Source organism: Sus scrofa, chromosome 1 (assembly GCF_000003025.6).
Source record: "Sus scrofa isolate TJ Tabasco breed Duroc chromosome 1, Sscrofa11.1, whole genome shotgun sequence".
In the NCBI taxonomy this organism is placed as follows: domain Eukaryota; kingdom Metazoa; phylum Chordata; class Mammalia; order Artiodactyla; family Suidae; genus Sus; species Sus scrofa.
In genome coordinates this window covers 19,847,248-19,863,222 of record NC_010443.5, presented here as the reverse complement: position 1 = coordinate 19,863,222, position 15,975 = coordinate 19,847,248, and the positions used below count along the sequence as shown (strand labels likewise).

At 36.9% G+C, this 15,975-nt stretch overlaps 1 protein-coding gene across 2 annotated transcripts in view; it reads right to left on the bottom strand.

The window, feature by feature from the left end:
- The window catches only part of EPM2A (EPM2A, laforin glucan phosphatase), an 86,988-nt gene that overhangs the window by 30,128 nt on the left and 40,885 nt on the right, over positions 1–15,975 (bottom strand). Inside the window, exon 3 of one of the 2 annotated variants that reach the window (XR_002338321.1) lies at positions 97–189. The exons of the other annotated variant lie outside the window; for it this stretch is intronic. The gene's annotated coding sequence lies outside the window, so the exon portion shown is untranslated. The remainder of the gene's footprint in view (positions 1–96; positions 190–15,975) is intronic. 2 annotated transcript variants of the gene reach the window in all.

The window sequence follows — 15,975 nt, the reverse complement described above, 5'->3', positions numbered from 1 at the left end:
AGAATGGTCATGAATATAAAGTAACCAAAAGAGAAGAGGGTGGCGGTGATTGAGAATACTGAGCTATGTTGATGTGCACCCTAGGGACCAACCCACCTGCTGTAAGGTATCTTTCAGCTACGCAGGTGCTTTAAAAATAAAAACTCACAATTCGCGATTCCATTACTTCACTAAATAGTCAGACGAGATCTGCAAAAAAGGAGGTTGTTGTGTATTTTATTGTTCCCCACATACATTCTATGTGTGAAAATTCCATGCACACTCTTCATTGATATTAAAAGTAGGTGCCTGGCATGTTATTAACGGTTCATAAAAAGAGAATGGTCCCACTGCTTTATTGAAACACTAAATAATTCCATTTTCTGACTAGGACCATTCAAACCTACTTTTAAAAGCCTTTATTTGTTCCTTTTATGATCTATAAAAGCGCTATACTGCTATTACTTTGGCTTTTCCATCCTGTTTTAACAAACATCAAAAAGCACTTTTACAAATACAATCATTTAGCCTTGTTGCATTCTTGAGATGAACATCAACATGTAAAATAAGTACAGTACAAAAGATCTAAAACACAATTTAGGTGGATCTACTGAAAATCATTTAATGGACTTCAAGGAACTTTGTTTTACTTTGCCAATATTTTACCATCCCTTTTTGCTTGCCTCTAATGGGAATCTAATTTTCTTACGGAAAACTACTGCAGGGAAAAGCTGCAGCAAGTTTTTTTGGTCGTTTGTCTTTGTAACACACTAAGATTTTGCACCCTATCAATTTTCTAATTATATGCAAAATTGGGTATTTGCACTTTTAAAAACTTTCTATTGGAGTTCCCGTTGTGGCGCAGCAGAAACAAATCTGACTAGGAACCATGAGGTTGCGGGTTTGATCCCCGGCCTCATTCAGTGGGTTAAGGATCCAGCGTTGCCGTGAGCTGTGGTGTAGGTCACAGACTCGGCTCGGATGGATCCTGCGTTGCTGTGGCCGTGGTGTAGGCCAGCAGCTACAGCTCCGATTAGACCCCTAGCCTGGGAACCTCCATATGCCGCGTGTGTGGCCCTGAAAAGACGAAAAAATAAAACTTTCTAGTGAAACATAATATACATTAAAAATACACATAAGTGTGCTTACCACTCGATAAAATTTTTTACAAATAATATATCCATAGAGCTACCACCCAAATCTAGAAACAGAACTTCTACCAGGCCCTAAAAGATTCTCCCTGTACCTCTTTCTAGTCATTATAACGATAACCACTATCTGAACTCCTTACTATAAAAATGTCAGTTCTGTAGGGTCAAAGATGGGCACATCAAATCTTACAAATCCTCATTAATCCCTCAAACATAAACCTGGACTCAAAATTCTACATAGGTATAATCCAGTAAGGAAACCAAAATCAGTATCTGAACATATTTGAAAATAATTCAAAATTCTATATCTGATCAAGTTGCCATCCATATATAAAAACAATATGAAGACATATATTAAATATGTGAATGATTTAAGAAATAAACTCCCATGATTCTTTCTTAAAAAAACTCTACCTCATGACTTAATCTAACCAACCCAGGGATGACTCTATAAAAAACTCAGGAAAGATAATGCCATTTTATAAAAGACATGATGTCAAGCAATTTAAATAAGTAAATACATCTAAAAATGATTATAAAATGATGTTATCACTTATAAAAGTAAAACTATACAATATTAAAAATAAAAATAAATAATTATAAGGGACAGGAAAAAGTTCCATTAATACTAAAAACTGAGGTTGCAGTCAAGGGGGAGTGAGTTTTTTATCCATATATGTAATAATGTCTATAGTCTTTCAAAAGGAGGTCTCTCTAGGTACTTTCAATTGATTAAATCGAATGGAAAATAATAGTATGTTCACATTCAAAAGATAACCTGTAGTAGAACAAGAAACATACTATATGTCTTCTACTTATCAGAAAGATGATCATATAGAAAAGGAAATAATAGGAAAAGTTTAAAAAGATTCAAAAAAAGGAAACTTAAGATGGTATAACTAAGACTGAGCATTTTATAACACTAAATATTAAGGGGCTATATTTACTTATTAAAGGAAAACTACTTTACCAAACTACTTTTTGACTCAAAAAACAAGGCTAATTACAAGTTAAATATAACTTGTAATTAAATATAACTTGTAAGTTAAATATAAAAGGCATAGTAAAAACAATGTAATTTAGAAATGTGTAAAATAAATGGAGAGATAAAATTTATCTTTTACTTATTACTAAATTACTATTTGCAAAAATAAATCAAGGTACAAAATTTTAATAGCAGTTAAGATTGAATTCAAGGCAAGAATGATAATAAAAGATTTCATTTTACATTAAGCTGAAAGACAAGTTCAAAGAAGCCAAACTTCTGAGTAGAAAATTAAAATTACATTTTATGACTTAAATGAATATAGAGCTTTTACTAACTGTAAGTGACCAAAGAAATTATCAACCTGCCCAAATTTTTATCCAGGGTCAGGGGGAGTATTTCCCTACTGAATTCTGGAAGATGAAATACATTTATTGCTTGCTCATAATGCCAATCATGAAAATAATTAAACATATGTTAGGCGCTCACTAAGTATGTTAATGTTTTATCTCATTTAATCCTGGCAATAGCATATTAAGGTTTATATTATCATTATCTTACAGATGACATGCAGCAGTTAAGTAACATATCCAAAGTCCTACTGCTTAGGAAGTGGTTAAGCTGGAATTCAATCCTTGGCAGTCCAACCTAGAGCACATGATTTTGATGACTACCCTGATTACAGATCAAGCAGTTCAGAGAGGATAGCCTCATTAGATAATTTTTATATGAAACAAGTGATGGATTACAAAGTGTAGACACCACAACTGGGACTACAACAGTGAACAAAATAGAAAGTCTTTACCCTCATTACCTGAGGAGGGGCAGGTGGCATCAGAGAAGGGCCTGATCAATATCTATACATGTCCACATAATGACATGATGCCAGCATCATGGAAAAAATTTGAAACAGGTACAGTGCTGTTGCCAAAGGAGCCATATGAAGTTGGATGGGATAATATCCTGATCCAGTGTGACTATGTTCCTTCTTCCATGGACAGTATTTGCAATCTCAAAAAATCCCTGCTCTCCAAGGCTCTTTAACACTCCTTTGTTAGCCTGAGAGCATAAAATTTGCCCAATTTTTAAATAAATACAGGTGGAATTCAATATTGTACTTGTATAGGTAAAATAGTATCCTGGATTTTATATTTATCAGTTTTTTGGGTTTTTTTTAGGAAATGCTAGAAATTTCAGTGTCCACTAATAAAATAAGGCAGGATTCATTTTAAAGAATGTTTATAGTAGGTTTAGAGTCAAAAATAAAATTTGAAGAGTGATCAATTACAGTAAACAAAAGAATATGCTCCACTATTTTTTTAATTTGAGAAATTTAGTCTTTCTGATTTTTTCTTCCAGGCATGCATCAGTGGTTTTTTTATGGAATGGTGTTTCCTATCTAACCAACAGGATTTATTCTCATCATTAAATTGTATTTAGTTTTTGTTTCTGACCTTTGCTTCTTTTCATTTACATTCTTTATTCTTTTTCTTCCATTTGCTCCTTCTCCCTCTATGCTACCTTCTCTGAACCACTTGATCCATAATCAGGGATTTGACTTTGACTGCAAGGGGCTTTTTTGGTAACAATCTCTTTGGTTACTTGGGGTCTGATGCTTCTACAGGGCAGGGTTTTTTGGGGTTTGTTTGTTTGTTTGTTTAAGATTAGGGACCTGAAGCAGCCTTTTGTTAAGATTTTCAAGTTCATTTTAAGGGCCAATTTCACACTCAAATCAAAAGACTGTCATTTCACTCTTAAAATAGCCGAAGATTTACAATCTCTGGTTCCGAGTTTGCTGAACTCAGACATATAGTCATTCAGGTGATGCATCTTGTAAGCCTGCCCTTCAACATTGTCTTAAAACTGATGATATAAAATTCCCATCCGCTTAGTATATCATAAGACTTGTTTGTTGCTTCAACTGTCTGGAATAAAACCTCATTTCCTTAATTCTTCTCAGTACACTAGCTGCCTTTATGTGCATCCTATATTTGCTATATTGATTTTCCCCAAAAAGCTATTTGCATTAGCAAGATAGTTGCCTAAGACAAACACTTTTAAAGAAGTTAAGAAATTAGTCAACAAGATAAAATACTTTAAGCTAAAATTGGATGGTAAACACTGTCTGCATCTGCCCAAGCATGCAGTCATACATTGCCCTTTCTTTATTTTGCATTTTATTTTTAGATATGCTCCATTAAATGACTCACCTGTACTGTACTACTCTATAGCCTTTTTAAATTTACAGGCTTCTTATTTTTAATGAAGATCTGTAGTTTGGACTCATCATTTACAACACAATAGATGGCTTTTGCTCCTAAACTCATTATTTCTCCTTATTACACTTACTAGCCCTCTGAGATAATTTCAGTCAGACAATTAGTTGTTCCTTACCTTTATTTCTAAACCTAGAAAATGCCTTTCCTATTCTTTTCATTTAAAATACAACTTACTGTAGAATGGCATTGTTCACTGAATTCCAGGTGAAAGTTATGTTGTTTTCATTAAAATTCATAATTAAGCAATACAACATCTACTTGGGGATAACACATGCCTTATAAGGCTAGTTCAAAAACCTAAATGTATAGAAAAATCTACTTTGCCTTTTACAAGTTGGAGTAGTGAAAAGCCATAGCAGTTTTCTAAATTCAAAATCCAGAAGTAGTTTTGATTTTTAATTACACTAATGTCAACTGTTAAACTGGCCAGTGGATTAGGGGGCTTTATGTAAACTTTTTAACCTCCATTTTCTTATAGTATTTAGAAATAGTTATTTCTACTTTTCCCTATGCAAATTCCAGGAAGATTTTTTCACTGTTTTAGGGGAGGAATGAATTCTTTCTTTCTACTACCTTTCTAGGTTCTCTGGCTAAAGCTCTATAAATTAGACTGGCAAAAACAGATTAACAAGAAAAAAGCGTACACATTTATTTATATTGATGTATATTTATTTAATATAAATTTTTCATGGTACAGAGGAGACTTCACAAGGAAATGAGGACCTGAAGAAGCAGTAAAACTTGAGTAGTTTTATACTAGGTTTGATGAAGAGTGGAAAGTCTTTGAAAAATGTAAGAGGACAACAGGATGTGAGCTGAAGGTGGTAAACTGGGGGAAACTTAGCAAGACATGTGCCTTTGACTTCCTCTTAGTCTTCAGAGATAAGGATGCTCCTTCCTTCTGATGTAGGGAGGGCACTGTTCATATAAAGTTCTTAATACCTGCTTTAGGAGATGTCAGAAAGTTCTTCTCATATAGGCTATTATTCCTTGAATTCCTTCAGCTTAAAATAGTTTACATCCTATGTTGCCATCACTGTGAGCTGGATATCCTTGAAGATTAAATAACACGAGAGTTTACATTTAAAATGGATAACCAGTGAGGTCCTCCTGTACAGCACAGGGAACTATATCCAAATTGCTCTTGGGATAGACCATGATGGAAGATAATATAAGAAAGAGAGTGTTTACATATGTATGACTAGGTCACTTTGCCATACAGTAGAAATTGGTGCAACATTGTAAATCAACTGTACTTTAATTTAAAAAAAAAAATTAGGAGTTCCCTGGTGGCCTGGTGGTTAAGGATTTGGCATTGTCACTGCTATGGCTTGGGTTCGATCCCTAGCCTGGGAACTTCTGCATGCTGTGGGCAAGTCCAAACAGCCACCCCGTGAATCAAAAACAAACAAACAAAAAATTAATAAAATTAGATAAATAAATAACATGAGAGTGTAACCAAGCAGGACGCTATGGGGCCTTCCTGGAACAGGCCCCCTCCCTATTCTCTGCTTTAGCCCCTCTGTGAAGTTTCTAGATAATAGTATCTTATATCCACTCCCTGAGTTGTTTTACATATGCTAAAACCCCACCAAATGGAAGAAGTTATCACATCCAGCAGAACCAGGAAATATTTGCCACAACTTATCATCTGCTTTTTTACTTTACTTCACCATCAACCAATCGAAGGACTGTGCGCGAGCTGATCACATACCCTGGGACTCTCCTCCCTTGCCTTGCCTTTAAAAATGCTTTATTAGTCAGAATGGCCATAATTAATAAGTCCACAAATAACAAATGCTGGAGGGGGTATGGAGAAAAGGGAACCCTCCTGCACTGTACCAACCTATATTCCCTCCTGGTGGGAATATAAGTTGGTACAACCACTATGGAGAACAGTACGGAGGTACCTTAGAAATCTATACATAGAACTACCATATGACCCAGAAATCCCACTCTTGGGCATATATCCAGACAAAACTTTCCTTGAAAAAGACACATGCATCCACATGTTAATTCCAGCTCTATTCACAATACCCAAGACATGGAAACAACCTAAATGTCCATCAATGGATGACTGGATCAGGAAGATGTGGTACATATACACAATGGAAGACTACTCAGGCATACAAAAGAACAAGATAATGCCATTTGCAGCAACATGGATGGAACTAGAGACTCTCATACTGAGTGAAGTAAGTCTGAAAGAGGAAGACAAAAACCATATGATAGCACTTATATCTGGAATCTAATATATGGCACAAATGAACCTTTTTGAAAAGAAAATCATGGACTTGGAGAATAGACTTGTGGTTGCCCAGGGGAAAGGGGAGGGAGAGGGATGGATTGGGAATTTGGGGTTAATAAATGCAAACTGTTGCCTTTGGAATGGATTAGCAATAAGATCCTGCTGTGTAGCACTGGGAACTATACCTAGCCACTTATGATGGAGCATGATAATGTGTGAAAAAAGAATGTATACATGTATGTATAACTGGGTCACCATGCTGTAGAGTAGAAAATTGACAGAACACTGTAAACTGGCTATAATGAAAAAAAATTATATATAAATAAATAAGTAAAATAAAAATGCTTTACTGAAACCCATTTGGGATTTTAGGCTTTTTGAGCCCTGGCTTTCCCAGACTCCTTATATGTCACCCTGCAATAAATGCTGCTCTGTCTTCACCACAGTCTGATGTCAGTAGATTGGCTTTACTGCTCATGGGCAAGCAGATCTAAATTTGGTTTGGTAACAAAAGACCTTAACTCATTCAGAGTCCCTTAGGAAATATGACGAAATACCAGTCAGCTGACTTAACAAACTAAAAAGATTAATACAGGTAATTTCTCAGAAGTTATCACATCTTGAATCAAACTTATCTACTATAAAGCTTTTAGGTATATGTCAATCCAAAAAATTATAATGCCCACCAAATAGGTTTGTGTATGGTGTCTAAAATTATTACCTTGGAGTACCCATTGTGGCTCAGTGGAAACAAATCTGACTAGCATCCATGAGGATGCAAGCTCGATCCCTGGCCTCACTCAGTGGGTTAAGCATCCAGCATTGCCATGAGCTATGGTGTAGGTCTCAGACGTGGGCTCGGATCTGGCATTGCTGGGGCTGTGGTATAGGCCAGCGGCCACAGCTCCAATTCAACCCCTAGCCTGGAAACCTCCATGTGCCACAGGTTTGGCCCTAAAAAGCCAAAAGCCAAATAAAATAAAATAAAATAAAATTAAATTAAATTATTACCCAACTTGTTCACCACAGGCAGTAAGACAGACTTTGCACTGCACAGAGTGAGTGGCAGCAGTATGGGTGGAGAGGGAATTCACATAAACTATTACATAACTTATATATTCCAGAGTTATGCAAGGCAACCATCCTATATCCTTTGTGAAAATTTATTTTGAATAATGGTAAAAATCTAAAGCACAATTTTAAGAGAGTTCTGTACTTTACCCAGAGGGTTTTTCCTGTACTTCAACAGAACAATTATTTAAAATATTTTAATAGGATGAGAAAATAAGAATGTGAGTTAAATAAAACTTTTATTAATTTCTTTACTTCATAAAATTTTAAGTACCACAGTCTTTCCCTTTATTAAAAAAAAGTGTTCTTGAAAATTAAATATTAACTAAATTTTTGTTAGCAAAGTCCATTTTACATGTTGAGACTTCAATGGGAATTCAAGACCTTAATTCACTCAAAGCCACTTAAAGAAAATAGATGGAAAAAATCTCAGAAAGGTAAAATCCAAATTAATTGGATTAAGATTTTCACAATAGGAGTTCCCGGCATGGCGCAGCAGAAACGAATCCAACTAGGAACCATAGGTTGTGGGTGGGTTTGATCCCTGTCCTCACTCAGTGTTAAGGATCTGACGTTGCCCTGAGCTGTGGTGTAGGTCACAGACGTGGTTTGGATCTGACATTGCTGTGGCTGTGGCTGTTGTTGTAGGCTGGCAGCTGCAGCCCCGATTAGACCCTAGCCTGGGAACCTCCATGTGCCAACAGGTGTAGCCCTAAAAAGACAAAAGACAAAAGAAAAAAAAAAAAAGATTTTCCCAATAATACATATTTTTATTTGTCTCTATTGAGGACTACTAGCTTCTGAAGGTGAGATACTAGGTCATGTTTAACCTTGACCTCAGCATCTAGTTTCTGGCAAAAAGTACACACTCAAAAAAATAGTTGAATGAATGAATGAGTGGAAACAGATCAAAGTCACCTGGTTACCATATTAAGAACACAAAGCATTAAATGTTTTAAGTATTGTGGCCAGTTTATAAAGTACCACACAAAAATGAAGAAAGGGAGAAAGGACATTAAGATGTTTTTTAAAAGGACAGGAAAAGCTGGAGGGAGGGTAAGAGACAGACAGGGAATCAGAGGCACAGGGAAGAGACAGTGGGAAACAAAGAGAAGAGGGGGCAGGAGAGGAGTAGACTGGAAATACAGAAAACAGTAGAGAAACAGAATAGGTGGCAAAGAATAAGAGCAAAACCTCCTAGACAAAGGTGCTTTTGTACGAAAAAATGTATAACTGCCATCCTGCAATCTGCAGTTCACCAGGGCCATGAATTTCAGAGTTTAAACTTCTCGTTACTCATCTTGGACATGTGAGTTAGCTGGTTAATTACTACTCACAGTTTTGGGGGTGTTTCCCTATAATTAATTTTTCCTGGACACAGTGGCATTGGCCAGGACAGAAACATGCCTCAGGTATTATTAATTCAGGCCAGAGAATGATCTTTCCCAGTCAGCTCCACCCTATCTAAAAGCGAGTGAAGGACACTTTCGTGAAATAAATAACCACCGTATAATTTCATTATTATTGAAGCTGAAAAATTTTAACAGTCCCTAACAGAGTACTGCGCACATGATGTACAATCAAAATGATATGTAAATAAGCTTTTTAGGTTTGGGGATTTTTTAGGAGGGAATAATGTTAGCCTCATGAAAAGGCTATTTTGAAAGTGGGTGTTCAAATCGATTTCTGTAATCAGTTAACTACACATATCTTCCACTTCCGTGATGTCATTTTTACTGTCCTTTTTACTCCATATTGACTTCATTAACAATGTATGATTTGGGAGTTCCCGTCATGGTTCAGTGGTTAACGAACCTGACTAGTATCCATGAGGATGTGGGTTCCATCCCTGGCCTCGCTCCATGGGTTAAGGATCCGGCATTGCCGTGAGCTGTGGTGTAGGTCACAGACGTGGCTCTGATCCTGTGTTACTGTGGCTGTGGCTGTGGCTGTGGCTGGCGGCTACAGCTCCAATTCGACCCCTAGCCTGGGAACCTCCATATACCACGGATGTGGCCCTAAAAAAAGACAAAAGACCAAAAAAAAAAGTATGCTTTGAATATCTTGAACTGAAAGGCAGCTCTGTGATTCTGGCTGCAGACTACTAATCTACGCATTGTTGACCCCTCTCAGAATGGTGCTTCACTTTCACTGAATCCCTGACCTTTGTTTTTTGTTTTGCTTTGTTTTGTTTTAAGATCTGAAGTAATAACAATTCACTGTCGTGGCTAAAAGCAATAAGGCATACAAGACACACTATTTCCAAAGCTCTGATAACCTCAGAAACAACAGATTACTCAGGGTGAGCTTTCAAGGGACAAAGGATTCTTCAGAAGGAAATGTGATTAAGAAAATAACCTGGGAGTTCCCTTTGTGGCTCAGTGATTAATGAATCCAACTAGGAACCATGAGGATGCGGGTTTGATCCCTGGCCTTGCTCAGTGGGTTAAGGATCCAGCATTGCCATGAGCTGTGGTGTAGGTCGAAGACGTGGCTCGGATTTGGCATTGCTGTGGCTCTGGCGTAGGCTGGCAGCTGGAGCTCCTATTCGACCCCTAGCCTGGGAACTTCTATATGCCGCAAGCACAGCCCTAAAAAGCAAAAAAAGAAAAAGCAAAGAAAAGAACCTATGGTACCCCCTGCTATCACAGAATAGTGACAAGTGGCCAGGTCTATGTTCCTTCCTTCTTTCCACTTTCTTCTCCATCTTTCCTCCTTTTTTCTTTCTTTTTAATTTTTCTAGGCCATGACTAAAAGTCAACTACAAACATACAAGTAGCTTTATAGGTATAGATATACTTCACTTTGCACAGCAAAATGGTCCCTGATAATTTGTATAAATCTATTATTTTTGTGACAAACTGATCCTGCTTTTCTTTATCATGTTGGAGATGCCTAATTTTCCTTCCTGATTAATCATTAATTTTAGCTTTAAGTTTCTCTTCTCTCGTAAAGCTAGGCCAAAAAAAAAAAAAAAAGCCTGGAAACAAACAGTTAAATATTTGGGGAGGTCACCATGTAAGTAAACTCTCTGGTGACTTCCTATTTAACGTAAATGTCTCTTTGAGCTTTGGGATTTTATATATTTCCACAGAATTTAGCCTGAGGAGTCACAGCAAGCATAATTAGGCTGGAGGAGTGCAGAAAAAGCATGTGATACAGTTTATAGCGGAGGACCCTCTCACAAAACGCCTTCCTCTAACATCGATAAGCCTATTCATAACGGGGAGTGCAACAAACATGTCCAAGGAAAGGGCACAGCAATGGAAATGCCAGTGACTAAATTAAGAGGAGTAATAATAATTGCCTCAGAAAAACAAACAGCCCAAACAAATGAATCTCATGGAAGAAAAGGGTATTGGGACAGGTTCCGCCGTCTAGGAAAAGGGGACATGAGACAAGCAATGAGTACCACGATTTAAGATGATAAGGTGGAGAAGGATAACGAGGTAAGTTGATGCCCGAATATATGTCAATTTCCAAAAAAAAAAAAAAAAATGCATAAAGGTGCTTGGAGAGAGGAAGAATTTTCAGGTACTTCTTATAATTCGTTCAACTTATTTTGACTTATCTAGATCATTTAAACTTTAAACTGATTGGTGAAAACAAGGCGGATTTTTTTGTCATCTCTTTGTGTCCAGATGCGTGTCTGGATCACAGGTGAAGGCAGAACACTCTGGTCTAAGACAGCGGAGGCCCCGCTTCATGAGGAGCAAACAGAGGCATGAGCAGGACAATGTGGGAGTGAGGTCGGCTGCTGTGAACTCAGAGCAGGACCTGGTGGATCTGGTTCCCATTCTGCTCTCCTGGAACAGGAGGGGATGCTGTGTGAGATGCATTTTCTCCCATCGTCAGCTGTTGCTCAGGGCTTCAAAGCAATGTTACGGTTTTACTTGTCCAAGAGAATCCCGGTCCAACACCTAAAATCTACGCCCTGTGCAGGGGGGCGGGGGGGGGGGCAAGAAAATGCAGGGACTCAAAACAAGGACCTTGCCTGATGGCAAAAAAAACCTGAAGGCAGGTTCCTAACCAATGAAGGGAGCTCACCTGAACGGTACAAGCCGAAGGTGGGCCTCTGGTCAGGATGAAAGCCTGCCTGCATGTTACAAGCCAAGGGCAGGCCTCAGGTTACACAGCTCTCATGTTGATGCTGATGGGGAAGAATTGGGGCTTTCCTGGGAAAACAATTTCCATGTTTGCGCTGGAGAACATGGATTGTTTCTCCGGTGACCTAGTCTTTCCTGCTGTTTTATTTGTTATTCAGTTTTCCTCAGTCTTTCCTGATCATTTGCTTATTATTCTTATTTCCCATTCTTATTTTCCTGTGGTGACTTGAGATTTAACAAAATTACAACAATAATATAGTAAGAATTTCATCCTGAAGGACTTTCCCCTATTTAAATCCAACTTAGTTAAAACATAGTGTTTATCTATTAACTAGTTATATAGTAAACTTTAGAGTTAGGATTTTAATGAGGTTCATAAAAGTTAGACATATATTATCCAAAAAACCTAGCTGTGAGTTTTGTCTTTGATTTTAAAAGCTTTTAAGTGATAGCTAGTTTAGTTAAGTTGGTTTATATTTACTTACACTATCTCCCTACCATTAAGCTTTGAAGATAAGCACCAGTCTACAAACAAGGTTTGTCAATGCCAAATTCTTGTGTCTATGGCCTCTTCAAAGTACTCACTAAGTTTAGTTAAGATAGAGGTCTTAAAACAGGACGCATAGCTGCTATACCATGTAATAGTTAACCAATGTACTTCTAACACTGCGATGTAATCTGTAGTGAAAAACTGTCTATGTAATCAACCACTGTTGCCAATAAAGTTTGAGCAGTCCAGTGCCCTGAAAGGAGGGACAAAGAGGCTGTCTCTGATGCAAAAGCCGACGTCCATCCATCTTCTTCGGGAAAGCGTACACTCCCTGGCCACCAGAGCTGGCCTCTGGCAGCCCTGCTTTCTCCAGTCTGAATCCTAGACCCTGCCCCAGCACTCTGTCATACACATCCATCACCATGTAGGAAACAATCCTTCCACTATAAAATGGAGAGCCTGCACAAGCAGATGTTATCAGTGTGTGGGGGTGGGGTGTACGTGTATATGTGTGTGTGTATGTGTGTGCGTGTGCGCACGTGTGCATTGCTACAGCTAGTATTTTTTTCAGAATATTTATCAACCATGTGGTGAAGCACCTAGCATTCCTATGCTAACTAATTAATTAATATTCATCACCATTGATTCATTCATTCATCAGGAAATGATCAATCTACAGGATAGTCAGAAAAAAAATTAAAAGAACTTAGAAAATGAAAGAGAAAGGCAATCCACACCTTATCAAAGCATGAAAATAAAGACTTTGCTTTACAAAAAAAGTCTGTGAATATACAAGTCATAATAGGGCCTTTATGATACAGAAATAGCCAACAGCAAAACACCATCATGTAGTATCTACCATGCATTTTGACCACTGTTTCTTAACTGATCCCTCCTCCATGGGTTTGATCATCCTTCCATCCCGTTCAGCCAAAGATGAGACTATGTTCTAAGAAATTAGTCATTCTAAGCCAATTTAAATCATCGCAATCAGTCATTGGCAAAGTGATATGCACATGCCAGCCCTCTGAAAACAAGAAAGGAGCATTCCCAACGTATTCACTGACTCCAGTATAAACAGATTCACTGTTCTTCTTAAAGTGGACCTTCCATCACGGCTAGCATAATAAATTTAATTCTAGCTCTGAAAATTATAGTATATAATTCCCAATATGCCAAGCCTCCATTTTAGCACATTACTTAGACTTCTTTCTGATCTGGCTAGAGCCATACACAAAACTGTCAAAAATCTTGTCTGACTTCTGTATTCATTTAAAATGAGAGAATAATTTCTTTGTTTGTCATAGCCACTGTAATACTGGAATTGTAGGGATTAAAATTCATGAGTTAGCACATTTACATCCCATTAGTTACCCAGTCTATATATCTCTTTCAAATCTAAAATTCTTTTTTCTCTCTTCTCACCCTCATCTGATGACCTTGCTTCCTATTTCACGGAGAGAAGAGCAGCAATCAGAAATTGAACTTCCACATGCTCTTGCAACTTCTCTGACCTGCCTGCATCCTTGCCCATTCTGTTTTCCTCCACGACCAAGGATGAACTCTTTGTTGTCCTGGATTCAGATCACTCTTGCTTACAAAACGATTTTGCTCCTATGACTCTTCTCTTTCTCATCTTAATTATTCATTTTTCTCCATTCTATGAGATTATTGTCATTAGCATCGAAACATTCTGTAATAGCACCCGCCTTAAAAATACCCTCCCCTACTCTATATTTTCTTGTTTCTCTGCTCTCTTTTGCAGTAAAAAACTCATATTTTTATAGTAAAATTGTCATATTTCCCCCACATGATAACTTAGGAATCCAAATTGCTTAACTTATACGATAGAATATTCTCTTTTTCTTACTACCATTCCAGTAGACACAACGTAGACCTGACAATCAAGTTCTCTCCTTCAATCAAGCTTCTTTCTCATTTGCCTGACCAAGACATTTCAGTCGTAATTTAAATAACAATGCTGTTGATAATATACAAGGCAGCACAGAATCCAGCTGCTTCCTTTATAGTTGTACTGAATCCACAACAGCACTATCAGCAAAAACTGACTTCTCTATAAACTTTAGCAGATACATTTTAAATGACTCCTAAAGGGAGTTCTCTGGTGGTTCAGTGGGTTAAGGACCTGTCATTGTCACTGCTGTGGCTCTGGTTACTATTGCAGTGCAGGGTCCACCCCCTGCCCAGGAACACCTGCATGCTGTGGATATGGCCAAAGAGAAAATGACTCCTAAGAAACAAGAATTAAGTGGTATGTTTACAATATGTTCATAGTACTGTGAGGATGCTAATATCTATTACTAAATTTTGATATGATACTGAAAATAAATCATCCCAATATAATTATAAATAATATGAAATATAATTTATTTTAATCAATTTAAATGTTTTATATAAAAACATGTATTAATAATAAGAAAAAGAGGACATCCATCAATTAATTTGACCTTATAAAATATGAGCAGCATTGTTTATATAGGGAAAATATATATATTTTTTGCACTATGCAAGGAAATCTCCCACATTCAGTTAATACTTGGTAAAAATCATTGCCTAGTCAGAACTTAATAAGAAGGAAGATTATGCTGTTTCCCTTACCTAGTAGGATGAACAATTATAACCTTTGGTTTTAATATTTAGAAAAACTTCAAATCATTCAATCAGATGCAAATACCAATTGAAATTAGATTCTTCCTTTGACCAGTAAGGTCTTGATTGTGAACTACAGAAGCAGGACAGTGTAATTAGAAGCCTGTTGCACCAGAATTTTGTCCAAAAGAGATTTCTTGTTAAAATTTGATTATGAATATGAGCAATGTAAAAATACCATCATATAATAAGTATGCATATACTTATTAAGGATTAATTGTACCCTGACAATAAAGTATATATCTTTCCAAATATTTCTGTAGAGTTGGACTGAATGTTATGTCCTGGGCTATGAAAATGAGGGAAAGTGCCACCTACAGGCAGCACTAGATTGCGGGCATTTGATGGCTGAATTAGAAGTCAGAGAAGCTGATATGAGGTACGGTCACTGTTAAGCCAATATGATACATTGACAAAATGTTGCATAAGGCTTAGTTTTTTTAATTAATTTTAATCCTTGATTATTGCCAGAACTTCTTTCAGTATTCATCTAGTTCAACCAGCTCACTTTGCAAATCCAGGAAACTGAAATCCAGACCTTGATACAGGATTGTCCCACGGCTGCCCCACAGTAAATGAGAGAGCTGAGCTCTCTCCAAGTCCCTCACCAATTCTCCAAAGTAATTAATTCCACTCATTTGGAAAATGTGCTAGATAAAAAATGGCATCAAAATGTGTGAAATTATTATTCTACAATGTATAAAATAATTTTGACTTTTGAAAATTACTATATATCTTTTCTTTATAAGCCAAAGAGGCTGCAAAATATAAGCATGCTTTTATAATACATTTTCTTAACTGCAACATTTTCATAAGAGTATGAAGTGTGACTTTTCTAAAGTCTAATTTATGGCTCTTGAAATGAGTTTAATTGGCAATAAAACTTTTCAAGACACAAAAACTACAGTCCCTTTCCACTAAAGTCTCTTTAAATTAGTTTTCTGTGTCTTTAATGCAAACATACATTCTTTTGCATAAAAAAAAATCTATTGAAGA